The 18,138-nt window shown below is 34.7% G+C and overlaps 1 protein-coding gene across 4 annotated transcripts in view; it reads left to right on the forward strand.

Annotated features, from left to right (window-relative positions):
- The window catches only part of KLHL18 (kelch like family member 18), an 80,090-nt gene that overhangs the window by 36,994 nt on the left and 24,958 nt on the right, over positions 1-18,138 (forward strand). The window lies entirely within an intron of this gene.

Raw genomic sequence — 18,138 nt, forward strand, 5'->3', positions numbered from 1 at the left:
TTGCTAAACTCAGAGAGTTAACCAGGTGACAGTTTTTTTTCCATCTACAACAATTCTTGAAAATCATTAACCAAAATGCAGAAAGCTTGTGATTTTATTGGTTGGGGAGTTATTTTTGTTCAATTGTATCCAACTTTTTGTGATCTCATGGACCAGAGTAATCAGGCCCTTATATCCTTGACCATCTCCTGAAGTCTGCCCAAGCTCATGTTCATTGCTTCCATGATACTCTCTCTTTCTCTCATTCTCAACTGTTCCCTTTTCCTTTTGCCTTCAATTTTTCCCTACATCAAGGTCTTTTCCAATGAGTCCTCTCTTCTCATTGTATGACCAAAGTATTTAGCTTCAGTATTTGACCTTCCAGTCAATAGCCTGAATTAATTTCTTTATGTATTGTGAGAAATATGTGTAGTAATAAATCATAGATCCTTATAGTATGGCAATATTGGAGGGAAAAGTTAAAAGAAAGAGGTCCACAGTTTAGACTAGGTGGCTATGCTGTCAATAGATGAGGAGAGAAAGTAGAACTGTTCATTTCCTATTTTATTTTTATCTTGTTCTCCAAAAAGAATGATATCTAACTGGAAACCTCGTTTAAGAATGATTTGAAGGCCAAGATGAAAGAAAAAGATAATGTTACCAGGATAGAGATTCTGGGGGGGAAAAAAAGGATGGATCTGAGAGGTATTATAGAATTGACAGAAGTTGGCACTGATTAGATATGTTATATGAAAGAGAGAGAGGAAACAGGTGTGACTGTAACATACAGGTTACAAACCTGTATGACTGACAGGATTATGGCTCCCTTGACAGAAATAGAAAAATTAGGAAGAGAGTGGGTTTAGAGAGAGATAATGAATTCTGTTTTGGACATACAGAGTTTGAGGTGCTAATGACACATCCAGTTGGAAATGTTCAGTAGGCAGTTGATGATTTGGAATTGGAGGTTAGCAGAGAGACTAGAACTTGATATCTAAAACTGAGAATTATTTGCAGAGAGATTACAATGGAACTCAGTGTGGTAGTAAATATATAAATCCTCAGTAAACAGATATAACTTGGTTGGTATTTTGTCACCCAAAAGGTTGCCTGACTTCCTACTTCTTTTAGGAACAGCAAAAACCTAGAGCATCATAGATGAGAAGTATCTGCTCTTCTTTCTTACTAATAATAGTAGCTTGCATTAATTTAGCTTTTTAGTTTATAAAATGCTTCCTTTAGGTGGCAAATTAGGTTAAAAAATTGATATTTCCATTTGAAGACAAGTAAAACTGAGTCTAAGAGATGTGCAGGTGACACAACTGTTAAGATGAAAAGCCAGTGCAGAAACCTAGCTTTTCTCCAGTCAAGTAATCTTGCCATTGTAATTCTTCCATGTGACTTCTTGTAAGAGTAAAGTCCCCGACAATCACAAGTTAAAAATAATAGTCTTTCTGGGTGTCCATGTAACTGCGTCAGAAGGTCACAGGATCTTTTCCCCTGAGTGAGTAGTCTGTTACTATTTAAATCTCCTTCTTAGTGTTGGCAGGAATTAATATTTTGGGGGGAAAACCCAACCAATTCAGTAACAATTATTTCCAGTTATATTTCTCCGCTCATAATCTCTTAATGCGATTTTCCTTCTTGGGTATAACCAGTACACTAAATAAAGCCTTATGTTTTACCAGTGCTTCTCAAGGTGCAGAGGAATCCCAGTAACAGAGAATCCCAATAACAGATTGCTCATATTGACCTGACCCCCGGGTACCTCTTGGGTAAAAAGCACAAGGAATGGAATGTCCCCTGGTGTTCCCATGGAAGGAAATTAATGGAAAGTTTAAAGAAAGCAAATCATGGTGTTAAGCTATGGCAGAAGTATTTGGTGATTTCTGGATCCTTTTAGCTTGTGCTGTTCTTTGGCTCTTAATTGTCACAGTTCACATAATAGGCATATTTGTTTGACTTTTAAAGATTTGCTGCTATGGTCTCTAGATGTTTATACAACATTAGTGAGTGCCTAATGATTAATAATAAACATTGACTGTATTTATGATATTTATTTTGAGGACTTTATAGGTATTAGTTAGACTAGATGTATTACCCTGAGCATATTACTCTTCTTATCTATAAAATATAGGGGTAATAATAGCGCTGACCCCCCCAGAATTTTTGTCAGGATCTAATGAAATCATATTTGTAAAGCATGTACAGTTGTGTATAGTGCATGGCATATAGTCAGAGTTATATAAATGTTATCATTTTATTTTAGGTGACCTTTGTGGTCACTTCCAACTCTGATTCTATAATCTTTTAATCCCTTTGAAGTATTATACTTGGGGAGAGTCAATACTTCTACAATGTTCCATTTTGAGAATCTGAGACATAGTATGCGTGAACAATCTGACTAAACTAGTGAGCTGACTAAAATTCAAAAGTGAGGAAACTCCCAATCCAGTGTTTCAAGGATCAGTTCTCCCTAGTAATTTCAGGCATTCATATTTATATTCTGGTGACTATGTGCCATTTGCTCAATTAGAAACCGTATTTGATGCCAAAGTATAGTTTTGAGCCCCGTGAAGGCCATTACTTTTTTTATTTTAATAATAATAGCTTTTTATTTTTCAAAATACTGCAAAGATAATTTTCATTATTCCTCCTTACAAAATCTTGTGTTCCAAATTTTTCTTCTTTCCCACTTGCCCCCTCCCCTAGACAGTAATACAATCTAGGTTAAACATGTGGAATTATTCTAAACATTTTTTGCTGCATAAGAAAAGTTAGATCAAAGAAGGGAAAAAACAAGAAAGAAAAGCAAACAAGGAAACAAACAACAACAAAAGATGAAAATACTATGTTGTATCCCACATTCAGTCCCCACAGTCCTCTTTCTGGATGCAACTGACTCTTTCTATCACAAGTCTATTGAAATTGGAAGGCCATTATTTTTCATTCAGCAAGCATATGTTGTATGCCTACTATAGATTAGGAATCGTGCTAAGCACAGTAGGAGAATATAAACATGAATATAATATGAATATAACCTTGGTTATAAAAATGTTTTTTCCTACCTGGCCATCTTGCCAATTTTGTGCTTTTAGTCACATCAAAAACACAGCTTGGGCAGGTGATTCTGGAGAGATCAGAATAAATCCATACCTGCAACTGGAAGAACAATTCAAAACACACCCTCTAGTTTGGAGAAAACAATATAATCTTGTCAAACAGAGGACATATATTTGATTCTCAAATTTTCACATGGCATAGTTTATTTTTAATGGACTACTCTTTCTAGTTACTCTGATAATCCTAATAATACATATTCAAGTGTGTAGACTACTGTTCTAGGCACTGGGACAAGCACAAAAACAAAATTCCTTTAAGGAATTTATTCTAGGATTGAGGAATAAATATGGCACACAATAATGCACATGAATAGAACATAGGGATAAAGGGGAGGTGCTTAACATGCTCTTGTTTTCCTTCCCATCACCAAATATTTCTGTGCTGATTCTTGGGTATTAGACCAAGGCCTTTGTTTACTTTTAGGATTCATACAGGCCATAGCTTAAAAACTTTTAATATGTTCTTTCCCCTTTGAATACTATATTAAGTTCTTCTCTATACTCCCTTTCATTGTGTCTTTTGGTTCTTTTTAAAAACCATTTCAGTACTGGAATTTGATAAATTGCTCCATATATTTTCCTATTCCCCTTGTTAGAATGGGGTATATTCATTTGGAAAAGCAAAACTTATATTTCTTCTTATCCACCAGTACCTCACAGTCAGATATTTGGATGCCCAAGTCCCTAGGACCACTCAACATTATTTTTTGTTCTCCTGTTGAGTTTTCTGCCATCATTTTTCATCTTGATCTGACTTCTGACTGTTGGTTTTACCTTCTTTTCACCCTAGAGTCCCTTGTTTTCTATAGAGTAGAGGTTCTTAACCTGTAAAATTTTAATATCTTTTAATAACTATTTCCATATTATCAATTTCTTTTGCCATCCTATGTATTTTTAAAAATGCATTTGAAAATGTCATACTAAGAAGAAGACCATAGGACTTAATCAGATTGGCAAAGGGACCATATTTAAAAAGTTAAGAATCCTTGTTATAGAAACATACATTTCTTAAAGACAATTCTAGGAAGCTCTAAGAATATAATTTTAAAGCGTGTAGGGACACTGTGAGATGCCCTGGCAAACTATCAGAGAGAAATTGCTTGAACTAGGTCTGTGTTTTATCCACTGTGCAAACAAGGGAGAGCTGTTTTGAACTGTGTCTGTATCCTATCTGTTGGTCTTTTCTAAATACTTCTTTTCTTTGAGGATGTATGAAGTAAATCTTCAGCCAGCTAGTTTTGCCTTTATTTTGATTTTAAATCTGACACTGCAACTTCTGCTTACTGTTCCAAGTTCTGCCCTCTTGGAGTAAGCAGAATAAATCCAGTCCCTCTTTCTGGTAACACTTAGAATACCTTCCATCTGTCCATTCCTATTGACCCAACTTAAATTTTTCGGGCTAATGCTAGTTCCTTCAGATTATCTTCGTATGATGACATTGGTTTAAAGCATTTTACTATCCTTAGCACTCTTCTCTGGATGTTCTCCACCTTGTGAACATCTTTCCAGAAACACAGGACTAAAGCCAATTTTCTAGATTAGGTCTGACTAGGCCAGAGTGTTTGCTCTGGACACTGTGTTTCTCAGTGGGGCCTGCGATAACAGTTGTTTTCTTGGGTACGATGTTTTTCTATTGACTTATATTGAGCTTTTAATCTACTAAAACCCTAGAGCTTTCTCATAAGAACTGTTTGTTGTCTGCCTGCTCCTCCTCTATTTTATGCTTGTGAAATTGTTTTTTTGAACCCATGTAGGAGTTTATCTCTTTATTAAATTTTGTCTTACTAGATTTGATCCATTGTTGATATATCATTGAATATCTCTCAGTATCAAATATTGTGTTAAATGTGAAGAAAAAATACTAGAAAAAATACATGGCATGGTAGAAAAAACAACAAACTTAAGAGTCTAAAACCTAGGATGGTTTAGCTAGAATTTCTGTCTCTGTAGTGCTTCAATATTTACCAAGTGCTTTTTTTCACAACAATCCTATCAGATAAGTATTCAAGTCTTCTCCACCCATACATACTGGCATTCTGACCCTGGATCAGTCACTTAAACTCTTAGTACCCTTGGTAACTCTTAAAGATAGAAGTTTAGGATTTTTAGTTAGAACCATATTGGTTTATATATGATATTATAAAGAAAAGAGTAGAAGAATAGTGGTATGGAAACACATTTCTTTGATTTAGCCATCATATGGATGAAAGTGGACAGAAAAATATTTACTAACCTTAAATAATATGCATTTGACAAGGGCATTTACTTAAAATGGTAGAAAAATAAGGAGTAGAGATACAATGGGCAGTAGGCCAGGTTTTGTCACCATGCTTAGTGTTAAAAGGATTTGGGATTAAGACATCATTGGAGGCAGAAGAATTTAAAACTTCAGGCAAGGGCCTAGTGATACCTTAATCAGGATTTAACACTGAAAGAAAAGCTTCAGCACTATACCTAGCACTGAAAGACTTCAAGTATCTCAGACCTGATCCAGAATGGCATACATGTGCCAGGTGTGGGTTAGCTTCTTTTAAAAAATAATTTTTTTTAATTAACAAAAATTTATTTTATCTCTATTCTTCCTATATTTAAGAAAAAAGAAAGAAAAAGAAAACTTATACATAGGAAAAAATGTCATAGTAAAGTGAAAGATTCCCACATTGTTGATGTGGGAATCTACAAACTGAATCCATTTGTCAGGAATTTAAGGCTGTAAATTGTAGAGCCGGTATTAGTCTGCCTCATTAGTGGGAATTTCCTCACTAGCAAATTGCCTATGCCAATGGAATATCCCATTCTGTCCCTTTTATAGATGAGGAGACTGAGGTTGACAGAGGTATGAGATGGGATAGGATTAAAACACAGCTTTTTAAATTCTACTACATCATCCCATCTCTCGAATAACAGTGCTCAGAATCCTTGGTTCATTAGTTTATTTTGAGAAAAATATAATTCTTACTGATTTATCAAATTATGAACTACTAATATTGTAGCATATAGTTGGTACTAATAGTTGTTTGAATGAATAAATGAATGGACTTTTTATCAAGCTGAAAAAATAATTTTCTTTATTCTCTCCACTTACTTCCACTGTTGTAAACTTAGTTTCAACTCACTTTACCTACTTATTTGAAAAACTTTCTCCTTCTGTCTCTCACTACTCAGATCATAGTGTTTAAAAAAAAAAAATTAATGGATAGTGATGAGGAAGAAAAGGCTTTCTCGATTTGGCAAATTCTAAGTGATTGTTCCCTCCTTTTTAAATAGGAAGTGGTTTAGGCTTTTCCCTTTGAATTAATTTTTTTTCCTTTGCATTTCCTTTAAATTCAGGGGTGTTGTACATGCTCAGGCAATCCCATAATTGTCTTTAATTTGCTCTGCAGTCTTTATTCACTGCAAAATTTCCAACTGTGGATAAATCACTAGTTCTGACATGCTCACTAGTTAAGTGTGAATATGAGTGGGGGCACTAAATGCATGTTTTGCACATGGAAAGGCATAATCCGCCAATCCAGTTGAGTAATTTTCAAAAACTTGAATTTAGATCTCTGAATTAGAGTACTGTGCTTGATGGGAATCAGAAACATTCTCTCTCTCTCTCTCTCTTTCTCTCTCCTCTCTCTCTCCTCTCTCTGTCTTCTCTTTCTCTCTCTCTCTCTTTCAAAATTGAACTCTTAACCTTGCAGGTTTTTTCCCCCCTGAGGCAATTGGGGTTAGTGATTTGCCCAGGGTCACACAGCTAGAAAATGTTAAGTGTATCAGAACAGATTTGAACTCAAGTCCTCTTGACTTCAGGGCTGGTGCTCTATCCACTGCACCAACTAGCTGCCCCTACTTTGCTGTTTTTTAAACCTTGTAAACATGTTGCCTAACTCATTTTTAATTATTTGGATAAAGCCTAATGTACCAAGGTTACAAAAAACTTTTAATATCAAGAGGCCATACATAAAAGCACTTTTTAAAAACATCATAATTTTACTATATAATTAAAAGGAATAACAAGTTTTTATGATAGATTTGCAGCTTCATGTACATCTTTTAAAAATTGTACTATTATAGAGAAGGCCATTTTGTTCCATAAATTAAAAATAAAAGGAAAAAAATTATTAAAGCTTTTTATTTTTCTAAACATATGCATGGATAATTCTTTGATATTAGCCTTTGCAAAATTTTGTGTTCCAATTTCCCCCCTTTCCCCTATCCTCTCCCCTAGATGGCAAATAGTCTAATATATGTTAAACATGGTAGAAATATGTTAAATCCAATAATATATGCTTACATATTTATACAATTATCTTGCTGCACAAGAAAAATCAAACTGGGGAAAAAGTGAAAAAATAAAATGCAAGCAAACAACAACAAAAAGAATGAAAATGCTATGTTGTGAACCACACTCAATTCCCCCAGTCTTCTCTCTGGGTGTAGATAGCTCTCTTTATCACAAGATTATTGGAACTGGTTTGAATCATATCATTGTTGAAAAGAGCCATGTCCATCAGAATTGATTATCATATAATCTTGTTGCAGTGTACAATGATTCTGCTCCTTTCACTTAGCATCAGTTCCTGTAAGTCTCTCCAGGCCTCTCCGAAATCATCCTGAGGAAAGCACTTTTGATCATCAGTAAAGAATATTAAATCTTAATAAATATGGGCAATGTTTGAACAATCTTCTTCAAAACAAGTTTTGTGCAGAGCACTGAACTAAATGCTGGAGGAGATACCAAGCTTAACCAAGATCAGTTCTTACTGAACTCACCCAATGGGGAATATGGCTTATACATAATTTATTAAAATATGCTATAATAAAATTATATTGGTACAGGACAAAAGTTTATGTAAGTTATAAGGAGGAAAAATCCACTACAGGAGGATTTAGGAAAGGCTTTATGAAGGAAGTGACATTTGGGCTGAACTTTATAAGATAGGTAGGGATTCAGTAGACAAGATGAGGGAGAATATTCTAGGTACTGGGAACAGAATGAACAAAATACAAAGTATATTCTGGGGATAGGGTACTTAAATTTGACTATAGTATAGACTGTGTGGAGAGGAGTGATGAGAGATAAGACCCAAATAGCCCTCAAGGTGCCAGATTGGGGAGTCCTTGAAGCCAAGATATTTTGAAGTTGACTTCATTGGCAATAAAAAGTTATTAAAGATTTTTGAGTAAAAGAATGACTTGACTTATCTATAAAGAAGATTATTCTTTCAGTAATATAAAGTTTAGATTAAGGAATGAGAAGGCCTTTTAGATGGCTGTAAAGTAATCCAAACGAGGCCCTAATGAGGGCCTCGACTAAGATGATGGCTGTGGGAATTCAAAAGAAGGAACACATTCAAGAGAGACTGAGAAGATAAAATTGATAGGACTTGGTTACTCATTGGATATGAAAGGTAAAATTAATGGAAAAGTCAAAGATAATGATGAGGTCTAGATATGAGGTTCCTACATGAAATTAGGATTTAGTTGAGGTCTAGTTGCAGGTTCTGGGGACAGCAAGTCAAATGGAGCTCCCCTGCAACCCCATTGGATTTGGTGCAAGGATACTGAGTTAAATGAAGTCTAGTGGTGGCACGAGTCCCCAATAAAAGCATTTATTGGCCCGAAAAGCTAGATTGATAAAAGAGATTTATTAAGGGATTTGGAAGTAAGGTTAAAGTATAGTTAAGGAAATAGGTAAAGGTAGAGATAAGAAGGGGACTGGACACAGAGTTCCCGTGGACAGAGGGTCCTGGCATGCCAGGCGTAAGGTTGGCATGTTTGGGACCTCTGCAAAGAGGGGGTCCCAGCTTGGCCCCTTTTATAATGGGAGATTTAGCTAGAGGGGCCTGTGGGTGTAGTCCCACGTTGGCTCAGATCCAGGTGGGGCTGGGACAGGCCTGTACCTTCTATTGGAATTCAAAGGGACCAGGATTTGTGAATGAAAAGGTCCTTGATTGATAATTACATTAACTTGGAGGGGTTGGGAATCATAAAGAAAGGAATGTCAATTCTTTTTTTTTTTTTTTAATAACTTTTTATTGACAGAACCCATGCCAGGGTAATTTTTTGCAGCATTATCCCTTGCACTCACTTCTGTTCCGATTTTTCCCCTCCCTCCCTCTACCCTCTCCCCCAGATGGCAAACAGTCCTATACATGTTCAATAGGTTACAGTAGATCTTGGATACAATATATGTGTGCAGAACTGAACAGTTCTCTTGTTGCTCAGGGAGAATAGGATTTAGAAGGTATAAATAACCCGGGAAGAAGAACAAAAGTGCAAGCAGTTTACATTCATTTCCTAGTGTTCTTTCTTTGGGTGTAGCTGCTTCTATCCATCCTTGATCAATTGAAACAAAGTTAGATCTTCTCTTTGTTGAAGAAATCCACTTCTATCAGAATACATCCTCATACAGTATTGTTGTTGAGGTATATAATGATTTCCTGGTCCTGCTCATTTCACTCAGCATCAGTTCATGTAAGTCTCGCCAATCCTCTCTGTTTTTGTCCTGCTGGTCATTTCTTACAGAACAATAATATTCCATAACATTCATATACCACAATTTACCCAACCATTCTCCAATTGATGGGCATCCATTCGTTTTCCAGCTTCTGGCCACTACAAACAGGGCTCCCACAAACATTTTGGCACATACAGGTCCCTTTCCCTTCTTTAGTATCTCTTTGGGGTATAAGCCCAGTAGAAACACTGCTGAATCAAAGGGTATGCACAGTTTGATAACTTTTTGAGCATAGTTCCAAATTGCTCTCCAGAATGGCTGGATGTCTTCACAATTCCACCAACAATGTATCAGTGTCCCTGTTTTCCCACATCCCCTCCAACATTCCGCATTATCTTTCCCTGTCATTCTGGCCAATCTGACAGGTGTGTAGTGGTATCTCAGAGTTGTCTTAATTTGCATTTCTCTGATCAATAGTGATTTGGAACACTCTTTCATATGAGTGGTAATAGTTTCAATTTCATCATCTGAAGATCATATCCTTTGACCATTTATCAATTGGAGGAATAAGTCAATTCTTAAAGGGACCACACCCATATCAATAACACCAAGGTTTCAAACTTGGAAGACTTGGGTGAATAGTGGTGCCTATGATGGGGACATAGAATTTTAAAATGAGATTTGCTTTTTTAGTAGTTTGCTGCTGAATTTTGCTAGAGGAAATCATTTGTCCATATTGAATCCACTAAAAATTGGAGGAGCTGATGGCAATACAAGTTTCATTTGGTCCTTGGGAATAGCATGATAATTTTTTCTTTCTTCTCTGTTTAACTGTTACACTTTCACGGGTTCTTCTAAACCCCTTTCTAACTTCTAATTTTTCTAACTTTACTTTTCTGAACTCTTCTACATCACTTACTCTTACACTTCCTTACCAGCAGAGAACCTTGTCTCTTACTCTTCTGAGAAAATCCAGGCCATCTTATAATGAACTGTTTCCTCTGCTACATTTCAGTACTTCTCTGTATCATTTTCCATTCTTTTCTCCTTTTCACTAGTGTCAAAGTAGTCCTTTTCCTTACAGAAACCAATTCCACTACTTGTGTTCTTGATACCCTCTCCACATATCTCCTTCTGGAATTTGTCTTTTTAATGTTCTTTTCGTCTGAAAACTGCCCCATTCATAGTCTGACCATTTTTCAATTGGAAAATGACTTGTATTTTTATAAATTTGATTCAGTGCTCTACATATTTGAGAAAGAAGGCCTTTATCAGGCCTTTATCCCCCCATTTTCTGCTTTTCTTATTATTTGGTTTCATTTTTGGCTGCTTTCCTTATAATTTTGTTTGTGCAAGAACTTTCAAATTTTACATAATCAAAATTATGTATTTTAATGCATTTTGTAATGCTTTCTCTAATCTTCTTTGGTCAGAAATTCTTCCCATATCCATAAATCTGAGAGAGAAACCATTCCATGTTCTCTTTAAATTGCTTAAGGTATCAGCTTTATATGCAAATCATGTACCCATTTTGACTTTATTTTAGTATTGTGATATGTTGGTGTTTACTTAGTTTCTCCATACTTTTTTCTAGTTTTCCCAATAGTTTTTATCAAATAATGAGTTTTTGTTTCAAAAGCATAGATCTTTGAATTTATTATATACTAGACTACTATGGTCATTTACTATGATGTAATTTATGTCTAATCTATTGTACTGATCCACCACCCTATTTCTTAGCCAGTAACAAATTGTTTTGATAATTACCACTTTATAATACAATTTCAATTCTGGTACAACTAGACTACCTTCTTTTGCATTTTTTTCATTGATTCCCTTGATGTCCTTGAGCTTTTGTTCTTCCAGATGAATTTTGTTATTATTTTTTTTAGCTTTATAAAATAACTTTTTGATAGTTTTAACTGGTTTGGCACTAAATAAATAGATTAATTTAGGTAGAATTGTCATTTTTATTATATTGATTTTGCCTGTCTTTGAGCATTTAATGTTTTTTCCATTTGTTTAGCTCCAACTATATGAAAAGTGTTTTATAGTTATGTTCATATAGTTTCTGGGTTTATCTTGACAGGTAGACTTCCAAGTATTTTATATTGCTTATATTTATTTTAAATGGAATTCCTCTTTCTTTCTCTTACTACTGCAATGTGTTGGTAATATATAGAAATTATGATGATTTATATGAGTTTATTCTGTATCCTGCAACTTTGCTAAAGTTCTTAATAATTTCAAGTAGTTTTTTTAGTTGATTCTATAGGATTTTTTAAGTATAACATCTTATCAGCTGCAAAGTGATGGTTTTATTTCCTCATATTCTATTCTATTCTAATTCCTTTAGTTTCTTTTTCTTATTGCTGAAAATAACACTTGTAGTACAATATTAAATAATAGAGGTGATAATGGGCCTCCTTGCTTCATCCCTGATTGTACTGGAAAGACTTTTCTAGCTTATCTCCCTTACAGAAAATGCTTCCTGCTGATTTTAGATATATATTACTTATCATTTTTAAGGTAAGCTCCTTTATTCCTATGCTTTCTGGGTTTTTAATGGGAAGATACGGTTTTTTGTCAAAGGCTTTTTCTGCATTTGTTGAGAAAATCATATGATTTCTATTGATTTTATCGTTGATATGGTCAATTATTCTAAGAGTTTTCCTTTTATTGAAGCAGCCTTGCATTCTTGGTATAAATCCCACTTGGTCATAGCATATGATCCTTGTCATACATTGTTGTAATCTCTTTGCTAGTATTTTATTTAAATTTTTTGCATTAATATTCATTAGGGAAATTGGTCTGTAGTTTTCTTTCTCTGTTTTCAGTTTGTCTGGTTTAAGTAACAGCACCATTGAAAAACGGATTTAGTAAGACTCCATCTTTGCCTTTTTTCCCATATCTTTTACATTGTATTGGGATTAATTGTTCTTTAACTATGTGGTAGAATTTGCTTGTGAATCCTTTTGATCCTGAGGATTTTTTCTTAAGTTCTTTGATGGCTTGTTCAATTTCTTTTTCTAAGGTTGGATTATTTACATATTTCTTCTTCTGTTAGTTTTAGAAGTTTATATTTTGTAGATATTTATTTAGCTCATTTAGATTGTCAAATTTATTAGCACGTAATCAGGCAAAATAGCTCCTAACAATTGTCTTAATTTCCTCTTCATTGGTGGTAAATTTACCCCTTTCATTGTTGACACTAGTAATTTATTTTTTTCTTTTTTAAAAAATCAACCAATAGTTTATCTTATTTTGTTTTTTTCTTAAATAAAACAAATTTCTAGTTTTATTTATTCAATAATTTAGTTATTTTCCTCTTTTTTTTTTTTAATTGATATAAGCAAATAGAGGTATAGATTTTCCCCTAAGTACTTTTTTGGCTGCATCCCGTAAATTTTAGTGTCTTGACTCATTGTTTAATAAAATTTTCTTTAATAAAATAATTTTTAATTCTTTAATAAAGATATTTATTATATTATATATTATATAATGTATTATATTATTATAGAATATTATAATATATTGTATTATTGTTATAATAAAGATTGTTTCTATGATTTGTTCTTTGACCCTCTTGTTTTTTAGGATTAGATTGTTTAATTTTCAATTAATTTTTAATCTATCATGGCCCTTTATTACATGTAATTTTTATTGCATCATGATCTGAAAAGAATGCATTTACTGTTTCTGCTTTTCTACATTTTGTTGTGAGGTTTTCTATCTTAATATCTGTTTCTTCTTATAATTCATTCAACTTCTTCAAAAATTTAGATATTATATCATTTGGTGTGTATAGATTTAGTATTGATATTACTTCATTATCTATGATACCTTTCAGCAAAATATAGTTTTCTTTATTATCTCTTTTAATTAGATCTATTTTTGCTTTTGCTTTGTCTGAGATCATGATTGCTATCCCTGCTTTTTTTGCTTCAGTCGAAGTATAATAGATTCTGCTCCAACCCTTACATTTACTGTGTATGTATCTCTCTGCTTCATATTTATGTCCTGTAAGCAACATATTGTAGGATTCTGATTTTTAATTCATTCTGCTATCTACTTCCCTTTTATGGGTGATTCCTTTCACATTTATAGTTATAAATAACTGTGTATTTCCCTTCATGCTATTTTCATTTGTTTATCCCCCTTCTCTCTTACATCCCACCTTTCCTACCTCACAAGTGTTTTACTTCTAATCACTGCTTTCCCTAATATAGCTTTCCCTTTTATTAGTTTCCCCACTCCCCTTTCTACGATCCCATCCCTTTTACTTCCTTATAAGGTAAGATAGATTTCTATATCCAACTGAGTATGTATATTATTCTTTGAGTTAATTTTGATTTAAGCCTTGCCTGCCAGCCCATACTCACCATCTTTCCCTCCATTGTAACCTCCATTTCACACCTTTTTTATATGGGATAATTTACCCCCATTTAGTAACCCATGCTCCTTCCAGTGCACTTCTCTTTCTTCACTCCTTTATTTTGTTTTTTGGATATCGTCTCATCAAAGTCACCTTATATCACATCCTCTTATCCACGTATATTTCTTATAAAGTTGTCAAGAGTTACAACTATCTTGCCATAAGGAAATATAAATTGTTTAGCTTTAATGAATTTCTTATGTTTTTTCTTTCTTTCTTTCTTTCTTTCTTTCTTTCTTTCTTTCTTTCTTTCTTTCTTTCTTTCTTTCTTTCTTTCTTTCTTTCTTTCTTTCTTTCTTTCTTTCTTTCTTTCTTTTTCTTTCTTTCTTTCCTTTTTAATGTTTCCCCTGAGTCTTGTATGTGAAGGTCAACATTTTTATTTGACTTTTGTCTTTTAATTAAAAATTCTGAAAGTCCTCCAGTCCGTTTTTTTTTCCTCTGAAAGATTGTTCAATTTGGAATGTGGGAAAGTGAGAAATCAATCCAGCCATTTTGGAGAGCAATTTGCAACTATGCCCAAAGATCAGTAAACTTTGATCTAGTAATACCACTGCTAGGTCTTTATCCCAAAGACATAAAAAAAGGGGGGAGAGGGAAGTATCTATTTGTACAAAAACATAGCAGCTTTTTATGTAGAAATCAAAAAGATGGCCATCAATTGGACAATGACCAAAGGAATATTATTGTGCTATAACAAATGACACGCAGTTTAATTTCAGAAGAATCTGGAAAGACATGAACTGATGAAATGAGTGAAATCAGCATAACCAGGAGAACACTGTACACAATAACAACAATATTGTGTGATGAAGAATTGTGAATTACTCAGCTATTCTTAGTAACACGGTGATTCAAGACAATCCCAAAGGGAGTAATGATGAAACATTTTTTCAGCTTCTGGAGAAGGAACTTATACACTCTGATACAGACTGAAACATTCTACATTTTCCTTCCCTCCCTTCTTTCCTTCCTTCCCTCCTCCTCCCTCCCTCCCTCCCTCTTTCCTTCCTTCCTTCCTTCCTTCTTTTCCCTCCCTCTCTCCGTCCCTCCTTCCTTCCTTCCTTCCTTCCTCCCTCCTTGCCTCCCTCCTTCCCTCTTTCCTTCCTTCCTTCCTCCCTTCCTTCTTCCCTCCTTCCTTCCTTCCTTCTTTCTGTCTTTCATTCTTTTTTTTTTTTAATTCAAATCTTTTTGTACAAAATGACACAGATAAAAATGTTTTACATGATTATACATATCTCAGGGAGGCAGTAAGAGAGAGAGAGAGAAGGATGGAATTTGGAACTAAAAACTTTTCAAAATGTTAAAAATTGTTATAACATGTAATTGGGAAAAATATATTTAAAAAATAAAGATGTGAACAAAAAGAAAAATTAAAACAAGTGTTATGGACCTTAATAGAATGATATGCTTTTCTCTCTATAAGATCTTTTGTTTTTTTATCTGGCAGTGCCTTAAATACATACTAGATGCTTAATAAATGCTTGTTGAATTAAATTGGGATTGAATTGATAAAGATTGCTTAGGATATTTTTCTCTCCTTTCCACCATTCCTCCACTATCACTGGAGAACCAGCAGTGAGTCTTATAGGACTCAGGACCACTTTATCACCAAGAGGCTAACCAAATAAGGATAGCTGGAGTAATCCTCAGAAAGCAAACATGATCTTTTGCTAGGACAGTACTTAGGGTGGACTCACATTTTGGCCAATATATGGAAGAAGATGCTATTCTTAGTTCAGTTTCCACATAGAATGACTTCCCAAGGTTTGCTTTTATGGTTTAATATCTCTAGTTTCTTCACATGTTTTTCTTATGATCTGAATTTTAGAATGTGCAGAAAAGAAGAATTAACTTTAGAGCTGGAATGGACTCTAATTGGAGATAATCCAGTACACTCTTCCTATTTTGCAGGTGAAGAAATTGAAGTCTAGGAAGTTTAAATAAGTCAAATATAACAGTGGTAGGTCCAGGGTAAAGGAAACCAACTGGGTACTTTTGTGATGTTTTATTGTTAGCAAAATGTCATTTGTAATTTTGAGGAGCAGCATGAGAGGGGAAAAAAATGTCATAACCCTAACTCTTTTTGTGGAAAAAACAAAATTGAGTAGAAATATTTGCCTTGTGACTTTGACCTAGAAATGTGATAGTTGGTGTTGAGGGAAATCTTTAAACAGAGGCACTATTAAAACACTTTGCATATTTCTTTCAACTTAGAATAATGAGAAGATTTAATGGGTCCTAAACAGACCTTTCTTTCCCTGAAGCTTCTCTGCAACCTTCCTTCTCTTTCTAGTCTTTCATTTATTCAGCAAACATTTTTTCAGCACTTCCTGTGTGCCAGGCACTGGTGATACAAAGACAAAAATAGAGTAGTCCCTGACCTCAAGAAGCTTTTGTTCTGTTGGAAATGACATAGACCTAGATAATTCATTACTCAGTATCTGTAAAGTAATTTCTGGGATGGGGCATTAGTAGAACTAGAAGGATCATGATAAACTTAACTACCAAGAGCTACTTCAGCTTAGCCTTGAAACAGGGGAGAGATTGTTTTGGGGTGGAGAGGATGGGCAAGAGCATGAGGAGAGAGGGTATGCTAGGCAAATGGAACAGGCTGGGCAAAGACATGGAGAGAGGAAGCAGAGAGAAACAGATAACATCAGTTTGGCTATAGTGGAGTTCTGGAAGAAGAGCAGTAATGAATGGGCAGCAAACCTAGAAAAGTTGAGAGGAGGTAGATGATAAAGGACTTTAGCCTGCATTTTATCCTAGAGGTATTTGGGAATGAGTGGAATTTTTTGAGAAGTGAAGTGACATGGTCAGAATCTGGATTTAGAGTCTGTAATCCATCCTGTAGAATCACTTGGTTCATACTGAATCTTCCTGAAACATAGCTTTAATCATGTTATTCCTCTCTTTGTACTAAATAGTATTCGGCTTCATTTACCTTCTAAAACCCAGCTTCATTTTTCCTTATCTGTCATTCCCATACTTAGACATTGATTTTTTGGTCTAATAAGGCCAGTTTCTTCATTCCTCCCCCACAGTTTCTGCTTCTTTGTTTATATTGTTCACCCCAGCTAGAATGCTCTCTTTCCCTACCACCCTGCCTATCTTACTCTAGAAACCCCTTCATCCTCCATGGAAGTCCTTAGAGCAGAGGTTTCAAACACAGACATGTAGTCCAAAACAGATTAAAATCTAATAGGTAAATATTTAACAAAAGAAATCAATTTTATACCATGTGTATTATAAATAAACACATACATGCACAAACCGCATGTTTTCTAAGCTGATATGTGGCCTACATGGATCCTTATATACAGTTTTATCTCTTTCCTATTTCTCTTTGAGTTTGACACTAGTGCCCTAGAGGATTATACAATAGGAGTGGTTTCCAAATGAAGCCAAAAGGAGCCATTTCCAAATGAATGAATTTTCTGTATAACTGAAACATGCCCCTTGAAGTATCAGTGCTTTTTTTTTTTTTTTTTTTTTTTAATAATTAACCTTTTGGGATTGAAATTTCTCTGAAATACAAACTGCTTCCTTGCCTTAGCAATCAGAGAAAAAGTTGGATCGTGAGGTAGAACCATGAATAGAACATGTTTGTGTAATCTGGAAGACCTGAGTTCAGATTCTGCCTCAGACACTTTAATAACTTTGTGACTTCGAGCAGGTCATTTAACCTTTGGCTGTCTCATTTTTCTTATTTCTAAAATGGGAAGACTTTTACCTCATGGGGTTGTTGTAAGTTACAAATGAGATAATCTTTGTAAAGTATTTAAAATGTATACCTTAAAACTCTATTATTAGGAAGCAGCCTGTTCCCTCCCTCTTCTTGCCTGTTGCCTCAAATCTGTGTATAGTCTTAGGACTGAGATGAGTGAAGTTTTTAGAACTGTCTGTAAACTGGAAGTCAGTATCTTTGGGCAAGGACCTCTCCTCTAGGTCAGAGGGTTTGGAATCTGGTATTGTAATTGCCATCGTAGAGGAGGCAACTGCCTACACAGACATAATGATAGGGAACCTGCTGAGGCACAGAGGCAGCCCAGAGCCAGACCTAGGGGACACATTTGTGAGACTTTACCCCAAGCTGTCTCCAGGTAATGGCAAGTGTTCGGGGTGAGTAAAGCAGGCAGGCTGGATTTGTGTGTTCA

The sequence above is a fragment of the Sarcophilus harrisii genome, chromosome 1 (assembly GCF_902635505.1).
Source record: "Sarcophilus harrisii chromosome 1, mSarHar1.11, whole genome shotgun sequence".
NCBI lineage: Eukaryota > Metazoa > Chordata > Mammalia > Dasyuromorphia > Dasyuridae > Sarcophilus > Sarcophilus harrisii.